Genomic DNA, 11,208 nt, shown 5'->3' on the forward strand with positions numbered 1-11,208 from the left:
TAAACGAAAAGTAAACAAATCCTTACAATTGAAATTACAAATTTCTAACCGTGTTGAGAAGTCAGCATTTGTGATTGGCCACACAAACTCATTATTTACCAATAATTATTATAAATACTTAAGTCACTCACAAATCCCTAGCTAAAAAAATTCTATGGTGGGATATGAAGAATCGCTTGAGGAATAAAAACCCAAGAATGCCGATCCGAAAATCCAAAATACGACCTCACAAAACTCGGTCTTGTGCTGTTCTTCTGCAGTCTCCCCTTACACCCACGTTTCAAACATCCTCGTCGACAGCACACATCCGGCGCGTGCGGAGTTTGCCTCGAAGTCGTCGGTCTGCATTCGGTTCTCTGCTGAATATTATCTTTGCCGGGTCGTTAATCCGCAATCCGTGCTACGTGGTAAGCCCTATGTAAACTGCCGTGTTACATCAGCTTGACAATATCCGCGGGTTTGTATACTCCGTGATTCATGTTCCTTCGCCACACCTCGCAGGATTCTACGCTCGAAGATCCCAAGCGCTCGTCGGTCGGCCTTCTTCCACGTCCATGATTCATGTCTGTAGAGCTCCACCGGGAGGATCAGAGTCCTGTATAGTGCGCATTTTGTGCTACGGGACCTAAGCTGGCTACATAGCATCCGTAATAAGCCCTATACGCTGCCGCAATCCGTCTCTTTACGAGTCACGAGAGTACCAAGATAAACAAATTCGTCAACCACTTCGTAAATATGTACTTCGTTTTGGCAGTGTTTATGGTGAGTTAAATTCTCGCAGGTTTCTTTCTGAGAGTCATAAAGACCTTCTCAACAGCTCTACGATAATGATATTAATGACGTCCGCGAAGTCCAGAACTATGAGAGATTTCGTGACGATGGTGCCGCTCCTCTGCTCACCTGTCCTTTTGTAATGCATTTCTTGAAGCTATGTTGAACAGTAAGTTCGAGAGGTTCAACTCGCTACAGACCATCTAACGTCACAAACGCGTCCGAAAATTCGCCCGCTGCCCTGATGCTTGATGCGAAAGCGTCAAGCGTTGCACGTATCAGTTTAATCAGTTTTATTGGAAAATCATGTTCAAGCATAATTTGCCGTAGCTCGCTGCGTTTTATTTTATTGTACGTCGTCTTAAAGTCCATAAACAGGTGTGTCTGCAAATTGTGTTCTCGAAACTTGTCGAGGATCTGTCTTAAGGTGAACAACTGGTCCGTTGTGGGTCGTACTATACAGCCGCTCGCTCCCGACTTTGAAAAGTTCGGCCGGTAAGCCGTCCTTCCCAGCGGTTTTGTGATTCTTCAGGTCATTGCAAGCATTCTTAACCTCGTCCATTGTTGGTGGGTCTACAGCTTGTTCGTCCTCCCCAATTTCTATCCTGTTCCCATCGACGATTCTCCTACCTTCCTTACCGTTCAACACCGCTTCAAAATGTTGCTTCCAACGCCTGGCCACTTGCGATTTTTCGGTAATCAGGTTTCCCTCCCTGTCATTAGACATGACAGGTACTGGTACGGCCCGGTTCAAGATTCGTTCTATAGAAGCTCCTCGTGTGGTGCTTGGTAAAACAATTTTCCGCCTCTGCGAGGACGCGATCGTAGTGGTTGTGTTTCTTACGAAGATAAAGCCTCTTTTCGAAAGCTCTTGCCTCCCGGTATTTTTCCCGCATCTGACGCATCACACGGTTAGCTGCTACTACCGTGATGTCGTAGGCCCGTTACTTCTTATCCGTCACCTCCATAAACTTAGCATCGAACCACCCTTTACGCGTGGTACCCGTTTTCATACCTATAACCTCTCGCGCTGTTCCACTGACCGCATCATGGATGTGCTTCCACTGCTCCTTCCAGCTGGTTCATCGATCCTTCTATCAACTTTCCGGGTATACTCTGCAGCAGCTTCTTCCGTTGATAACCTCTGGATAACCTCAAGACCTCTGAAACCCCCAGACGTATTTTCCTCGCCGATTTCGGTGCCTTAGTGTCATACGCACGAATTTTATCTGGACGGCTTCCACGCGATCAATCCAGACCTTGTTGAACGGATATTTATGTTCATCCCTCGCGAAACTAAAATATAACGATTCATGTGTGTGTACGCTGAATATTTAAAACTGAATCACACACCATTCTCACTGCTTTTAAAAACATAAAAAATGCAGCGCAATCAAAATAACCAACTAAAAAATCGAAAGCCAGCATTGTGATTTACTTGCGATAGGTGATAGAAGAACCTAGAACAGCAACGCGCGTTGTTGTCATGGAAACCAAACAAAGTAGTAAAATTACAGCTACCACTTTTTGACCGTAGAATGGGGTAGAATGGCGTATTGATTACCAAAAAGCTCAGAATAAAAAGTATTGGTCAAGGGATACTGATTTTACAACACTTCATAATGTTACGTGTCTTAAAATACAACCTTTGAAAGAATCACGTACGGGTAATATTATATTTTCTTAAAAATGCTCTGACAACGTAGAAACTCAATCAAATTTATTCAAACAGGTTTCAAAATGACAAAAATTTATTGAACTCGTTTAAGAAAACTCAATTCGTGGTATATTACGTTAAACTTAGAGCAGGGGTTTTCTGATCTTTTCCTCAGCGGAGCACTTTTTCAGGCCAAAATATTTGGCGTAGCACCTGTATTCCTAAATCTATGGAAAAAAATCGAAAACTTGTTGCACTATCTTGTTGTTTGCGTTGATGTGGTATTAGTCGTAATATCGTAACCATTAAAAACAGTAGCAAATATTTGCTCATTGATCATTTTCGGTTTTATTTTGTAATTATTGATCAAGAGAAATGACTTACTCAATTGAACCAGTTAGCTAGTTGGATTACGCGATTTTATTTGTGACAATTGTAGCCGGACATCTGGTTCAGCATAAGGTCGAGATCGACACTTGGCTTTGTTGCTAGGTATATTGAAAATCCGGTATGTGGTTGTAATTAGCTTTACAATCGAGGAAGTATTGTTTAAAACTCTTCAACAAATCCTGCGCATTTCAAAATTGAAAGCATTGAAAGGCTCAGATCGTTGATTTTATGGAAAATATCAGTCAAATAAGCTAACCTGATGAGCCACTGATTGCTGTTTTTTACAAATCTATTTTTATTACACATTGAAAATGACAATATGTACTACTATCTGTCGAAATTTGGTGATGATAAAAACAAAAAACCAAAAAGTACGTGAAAGTTTGAGTATTTCGGCATTTTCACTCTGAACTTTATTTGGGTGTTCCCAATCCAACGCGCTGGTTTTGTACCATAATCAATCATTTTTATACTGGTCCTGTTGAAATCGAATATACGTATCTAACCGGCGAACCCTGTTATCAAAAGGATGTAAAAGTAAGACGAACACACAAGGTAACCAATTTAAACAGTTCGTGTTTATATCAAGTTAATTGAGAGGATGAGCAGAGACAGGTTTCGTTATTAAAATTACGTCTAAGGCAGTCCACACAACTTCAAAAATTAATGCTGATCGATAACTTCAGATTTCAGCGAATCATTGTTCAGTTGTTACTTTTTGATTAAAGGGTTATCATATGATGTCAGCGATTGTGATTATTATTATGATTACGCTCATTGTAGCACTGTGTGTTGTTTAGAAAAATAAGCAGGTCTACGAATTTACAATCAAATCGAAAGTATGTATGTGTTACGTTTAGTTTTAGCTGAAAATAAACTAGTAACAGTTTGTTCAAAGTTTATTTCGATGACAAATTCAAACCTTCTTTTAATTACATTGGTTTGAAAATGGAGCATACAATATTTTCAAAAACATTAAATGGTTACATGAAACCAACTAGTTATTTTAAATTAATATAATCAGCATAATTTAAAAAATTTAACTTTGCACAACTCAGCTAAAAAAGGGTACTGCCACCGTTAGACATCCTTAGGACTTCCACCGCACAGGACCGTTCCTCCCTTCCCGTGGTCCGTGTCTCGGCAATCGCTGTACACATGTCCATCATAGACGGGGTTTAAATGGTCGATTGCATGGAAACTTTTATTACCCATTTTGTCCTCCCTTCCTCCTCACGCTCTTGGTTATTTTTTCATTCTTCGATCCTTGCGAAGCTGATAGAATAACAAAGGCCGCTAACGAAAACATCCTCGTCACGGTGGAACAGGTAGAAAATTAGTGAAAAGAACATTTAACAAGACGATAAATTCCAACTTTTTTTTTCGTCGGAGCTCTTCTGTCCCGGGGTTAACCTTCCCGAAAATACCTCTCTCGCTGCCCTGCGTGATCCTGGCTCGCTTGATGCTTTCACCTCCCAACGCGCTGGCTCGGAGCTTCGAGGTAAAAATAAATAGTAAAACCTTTTGTTATCGTGCTGTGCAAATATGGTTCAATATCTATTATTATGTTTATTTATTTACTCTTTTTTGATGTGGGTTCTAGGCCGAGTCTGGACGCGACGGGTTCCAAGCAGGGTCGAGTTTACACGAAAAACAGGACCTCACTGGACTCCAATAGTGTCGTGGCCGTGGTCTGATGACCGATATGATTTACACCTTGTACGCTGTTTTTTTTATTCTCGTCGTCCGATTTTACCTCATGGGGTTCTTGGGTAGGACAGGGGACAAGGTGAGACTGTGTACGATGTACTGTACTGCTGATAGGTCCTGCGGATCGGACCGGACGGTGATTAAACCTGTACGCTAGGGGAAAGTAGAAGTAATCTTTTGTGTTTGTTTTTTTAATCTACCAGAACGAATATGGTTCTCGGTATTATGCCCAGGGTTTTTTCTCAACGCATTGTACAACCCACCAGTGTAGCCAGAAGTTCCAGAGAATTTCTTCAGCCTATTTGAGTAGGTCGAATTCCAACCTGCCAACGCTGTCCTGTTCGCAGGTACCCGAAACCAAAATGCGCCTTTTTGAAAACGATGTGTGATAGTCAAAAAGATTTTCTCTCTACCCTAAGAAAAACTCGTTAGGTGCGATCTGGCACATTCATGTGTGTACTCAATCAAGGTGTGATCGTAAATAAAAACCAAAAAAAAGGACCTGCCGTTGGTAAACAGCGTGAAAATGCGTCCTCTTCCTTACGTCTAAAACATTGTATTAGGTAGAGATTTTATTTATTTATTTGTTGAGCATCTAGTTTTGATCGAAATTCCGAAGGGACCGAAAAATGCAGGCCTAAATATGCCGTCAGTCTCCGGTAGGCTTTAATTATCCGATTCGGTACCCGGTTTGCAGCGCCATTGTCGGAGAGCCAATATTTGATCTCGGAACCGAAAAGGTAGGGAACGTGTGCTTTGTTTGCGATAGAGATTTTTCGAATATTTCTAACAATTAGCTAGCGTGTTTGTTGTGCGTTTTACTGGGTCGGTTTCTCCCGGGGCCAAGGGTTGCGTGAATATCCTGTCTTGGCTGACATCGAAAACTTGCGTTCGAAAAGAGTGGCAGTTCAATTTATTTTGGAATCCCTTCGAGGGACTGGAGAAGTACAAAAAAAAGATAAGAATGAAAGTATCCTGATTCCGGTTTGTCTCATAATGTTTTGATTGTTCGCTCACTGCTGGAAATAGAAACGGTGAATGTGTACATCTTCTGTGGGAATCATATTACACTATCAAAAGTGCATTGCATTGTCTCTGGCTGAGGATGAAGATGCTTAGGAAAATGTAGGCAACACCGAGGCAAGATCATATTAGTTACTTTCCCCGAGCGTCTGTCAAAGAGCTCTTCCTGTCTGGGCGCTAGTAGTTTTCCCCCCGAGGACTCGATTATGATTCTGGGAGTGCGATAAAGTGTTGCATTCCAGGCAGCCGAGAGACGTGTGCTAGACCGGCCAGAATATCAGATGCTACAATCAAGTGATGGCAGCCCTCCTGCTGTTTCGGTAGATTGGGAAGATACTATCTGGGCAGATTGGTTGGGTCTACATTTGATCCTTTGGAGAAAACTCTGGGACTCGGTGTCATATGTTCTCCTGTATTTTATAATGACTAATCTGCAGGGAGGTGTCAGTTTGGTGTGCGAAAATGTGAGTGTGTACGAAACTCACTGGCTTAATGGAGCAGATAGTTTCACACTCTTCGTAACTTTATTTTCCTGCTCATCACTCGGTTTAGTTTGTAAATTAGATAAGTTCGGTCTTTGATGCATTTTCGGGGGACGTAAACTTTGTCTTTGTTGTTCACTTTCCCAACTTATCTTTCTTGTAACAGTATATTTGAAATAGATGGTGTCATATTGTTGCTATAATGAGAATAGTCTCATGTCAAATGATTTTGTTTGCAGCATGTATTTTGTTTTATTTTTATATATTTTATAACTAGCTGACCCGGGAAACTGCGTCTCGTACATTTTTGTTTTCTTTATTGAATAAATTCCACATATGTACTTCCATATACTTTCAAAAATTTACCTTGCGATTTGTTTGAAGACTGAAAATGCATGACGAATTGATTATTGGATACTTGGCTATTTTCCAGAAACCGAAAGTTGCCATCTTGGATTTTAAAATGGCGCCTGAAGTAAATTTTCTATCTCTTGGGATCATTCGGGTTACTGGAATACACTAAGGTCTTTTTCAACGCGTCTCTTTTACGCGGATTTCGGAATTGACGCAGTCTTTTTACGCGGATTTTTCAGAAAAGTCGGTTTTTGCTTGGTATGTTTTAATGGTTTTTCATTTTCAAATCGCTAACTTACAGGGTGAGCCATAATTATTGCTGTAAAAATACAAAGCCGGTTAGTGGGTGAATATTTGTTGGCCCAGAAAACGAATTGCAATCAAAATTGGACCTTCATGAAAGACGGTGCCCCGGCTCACACAGAGAAGACCGTTCAAGACTGGTGCATGTCCAACTTTTCCTCTGTTATCACCAAAGATGGGTGGCCTTCATACTCGCCACATCTCAACGTGATGGATTTCTCGATTTGAGGGATGTTTGAAGCAAAAGCCTGCTAACTAAAACACACAAGTTTAGACGAGTTGAAGAAGCCTTTGCTCAATTTGCTGGAAATCGGAAGGAAAGACATTCGATCCGTCACGAGTCTTGTCTTAAGCGTCTCCGAGCTGTCATCGGAGCTAAATGAGCTGACATTTTTTCAATTGATTTTACTCTATAAATTATTTTTATTTCAATAGTTTTCTCTTACTTGCCAAAAACAAGGTTAACGGTCCTCTGTTTCTTGTTGCAATTATTATGGCGCACCCTGTAGACTGTCCGATGAGTTGGCATTATACAATTTCTGAATATGCACTGATTTGGTCTAACCTTTTTATATTTTTTCTTGATATTCAACTCGATTCGCAAAACAAAATAACACTGCTATTGATTCATTTTCGGGAGTGTTTAGCAAAAATTATTAAAAAACTTCAACCAATGAAGTTTATATACGCGGAATTTTTTTACGCGTTACGTATCCCTTGCGTGTATTTATTTTAGGTAGTATTCGGCCATTTTGGGCTGCATCATTCCGATCATTTTACGTTGTTTTTCCGGAAAAATGGGTAAAATATGTGTAACATTTGTATGGGAAGACTCCCTTCAGAGTAGAGAGGGGTGTCCAGACAGACAGACAGACAGACAGACAGACAGACAGACGAACAGACAGACAGACAGACAGACAGACAGACAGACAGACAGACAGACAGACAGACAGACAGACAGACAGACAGACAGACAGACAGACAGACAGACAGACAGACAGACAGACAGACAGACAGACAGACAGACAGACAGACAGACAGACAGACAGACAGACAGACAGACAGACAGACAGACAGACAGACAGACAGACAGACAGACAGACAGACAGACAGACAGACAGACAGACAGACAGACAGACAGACAGACAGACAGACAGACAGACAGACAGACAGACAGACAGACAGACAGACAGACAGACAGACAGACAGACAGACAGACAGACAGACAGACAGACAGACAGACAGACAGACAGACAGACAGACAGACAGACAGACAGACAGACAGACAGACAGACAGACAGACAGACAGACAGACAGACAGACAGACAGACAGACAGACAGACAGACAGACAGACAGACAGACAGACAGACAGACAGACAGACAGACAGACAGACAGACAGACAGACAGACAGACAGACAGACAGACAGACAGACAGACAGACAGACAGACAGACAGACAGACAGACAGACAGACAGACAGACAGACAGACAGACAGACAGACAGACAGACAGACAGACAGACAGACAGACAGACAGACAGACAGACAGACAGACAGACAGACAGACAGACAGACAGACAGACAGACAGACAGACAGACAGACAGACAGACAGACAGACAGACAGACAGACAGACAGACAGACAGACAGACAGACAGACAGACAGACAGACAGACAGACAGACAGACAGACAGACAGACAGACAGACAGACAGACAGACAGACAGACAGACAGACAGACAGACAGACAGACAGACAGACAGACAGACAGACAGACAGACAGACAGACAGACAGACAGACAGACAGACAGACAGACAGACAGACAGACAGACAGACAGACAGACAGACAGACAGACAGACAGACAGACAGACAGACAGACAGACAGACAGACAGACAGACAGACAGACAGACAGACAGACAGACAGACAGACAGACAGACAGACAGACAGACAGACAGACAGACAGACAGACAGACAGACAGACAGACAGACAGACAGACAGACAGACAGACAGACAGACAGACAGACAGACAGACAGACAGACAGACAGACAGACAGACAGACAGACAGACAGACAGACAGACAGACAGACAGACAGACAGACAGACAGACAGACAGACAGACAGACAGACAGACAGACAGACAGACAGACAGACAGACAGACATTCTGACGAATTGAGCTGTTTTTTATACTGACTTAACATATTTTGACTCAGGTGACGCGAATTAGAACAGATATCCGTAAAAAAAATCAAGCGCGTCATTTCTTCTCAGAGAATCACTAGCGTGTAGGAGAATCTCTTCCACTGCGAAAGCAACTGCTTTCCCATCGGGAGGCGAAGCGGCGCACATACTTGAAGAGAGCAGCGTAACATGTGTATCTGAGAAGTTTGCAATAAACACCGCTGTGGATTCTGAAATATTTCTTCAGAGAGATAATTAATTGGTTTGAGCTTTTTCACATGAATTACGCCAGTAACTACACAACAGAGCTCATTGTTGTACTTTTACTGTGTGTTTTACAAGCATATATCAACTGAGGGGAGTATCTAGGTAGGAAAATAGATTGCATTTTTTCCAGCCACCCATTACGTACGTTTTTGCTTCGAATGTTATCAAATTTATCTCAGCAGTAGGTATTTTCACTGGAATGATTTACCACTCTTCGTTAGATCAACTGTGCTGTACTGCCGTGAGATGACAAAGTGACGTAAGTGTCACTTTCTCGAATATGAGTTTTTCATGCCAATTTGTTCATTATTCGAAGATCTATCTTTTGGTATCTTCCTTTTCGTTGTTACTTATTCGTACAATGCATAAAATAAAAAAAAAACAGGAGGGTTGTGTGCAAAGCCACGACCGCAAGGTTGAAGTAGAATACTTTTACAAGAAAGATAACCCGGCTGCTTGTGTGTCAGTCATTTTTTCTAGTAAATAAACGCTGACTCAGATCAGATCAGATCAGATCAATCTAATTGTGCGCTTCAACAAGGATTGACCATTTTCAATAATATAGTAAGTTGCTTGTCATGATTGGGGCTTGACAATTTTGAAATTTTGAGATGAATTTTTTTCGGATGTCTTGCTCATGACTGAAGGAAAAGATAATTCAGTACGTTCTGAGACACGGAGATAAAGTAAAATTTATAACTTTTACAAATTTAAAAATGTGAATAGACTTGTTAGAAAATATTAAATCTTCAACCAAGTTTTTATTTCATCTTGAAAAGGACAATTTGTTGTTCATTTAAGTATCGGATAAGATGCCGATCACATTTTTGCGTTATCACTGACAGTGCGAATAAAGTATTCCTTATGATAAAATAAACAGTGAAAAGCTGATTTAACACTCAAAACTAGACGGCTCATGTGTTGTCAAAATGAGTCAACTTTTCATTGAATGCATTTACTAGTGCCCACTATCGCACAGAGACTGCATTTCACTAAAGTGCCTCACCGCATCAGCCGCAATCGATGCTGAGATCCGCTGCAACTAGTTCGCTATTCATAGCCATGCCACAGTTGTGGCCGCTATACGCTGCCATTGGTATCCACTGTCCCTGCATCAGCTGGCCCAGCTGCTATCGTTGCTGGAATCCGCTGCACCTAGTGCGCTATCCATTGCTACGCCACAGCTGTGGCCGCTTTCCGCCATCGCTGGTATCCACTGTACTGCTAGTGCTGCTGCTAAGGGAGGACGACTGCTGTTGTCGCTGTCTAGAACTATTATGAGCGGCTTCGGCTGAAACAGGCTCTTATATAGGCCAAATAGCATATTTTAAATTACAAGGTATATCATTCTGTCGACCGTGCTTGGGAAGCAATCATATACGGATCAATCAGAGGTCGAAATTTTCGTTTTGACAAGGCTTGACTATTTTCAATAGTACAATAGTGTGAATAATAAAATTACAATTCTCTTCTTTTGGGAAGAATCTTAGAAGATTTTCCAATATATTGCTGCAAGAATGAAGGAAATCTATCGAATACTAACCGATTTATTAGCATTTAAAATTGGACATATTTTTCACTTTTTTCAGTTTTAGATTTTGATTTCACATCCATATGTAGCCGAACTTCTTGAGAGAAGTATTCTACTTCAAAAAAAAAAAAACCAAGTGACGTTGGCACACATTTCCATACAAAAGTGACGAAAAATTCTTTCGTTTTTGGGCCGTATTGAAAAACTGATCACTTGGATCTACGTCACAATGTCATCTCACGGCAGTGTAGCAGCAAGTGTATTAATTTTTCTGCGAGCGGCAGTAACACAACACAAAAAATGAAGAAAAAAGTGTGGTGCAAACAATTGCTACACGCAGCGCTCATGCTGGACAAAAAGTGAGCGGTGAATATACACTCTGCTCTTTCCTCATATTCAGGATACTCAAAACGCGCTAGTTTGTTAAATCAAGGTTTTTAATTTTTCTAGTTTGCTAATGTGTTGCATCTAGTGTAGCACGAGGATTCTGAGCAATTATTTTGAATTAGAATCGCTTTTTACAGAAAACATCGAACA

Source organism: Wyeomyia smithii, chromosome 2 (assembly GCF_029784165.1).
Source record: "Wyeomyia smithii strain HCP4-BCI-WySm-NY-G18 chromosome 2, ASM2978416v1, whole genome shotgun sequence".
Classification (NCBI taxonomy): domain Eukaryota; kingdom Metazoa; phylum Arthropoda; class Insecta; order Diptera; family Culicidae; genus Wyeomyia; species Wyeomyia smithii.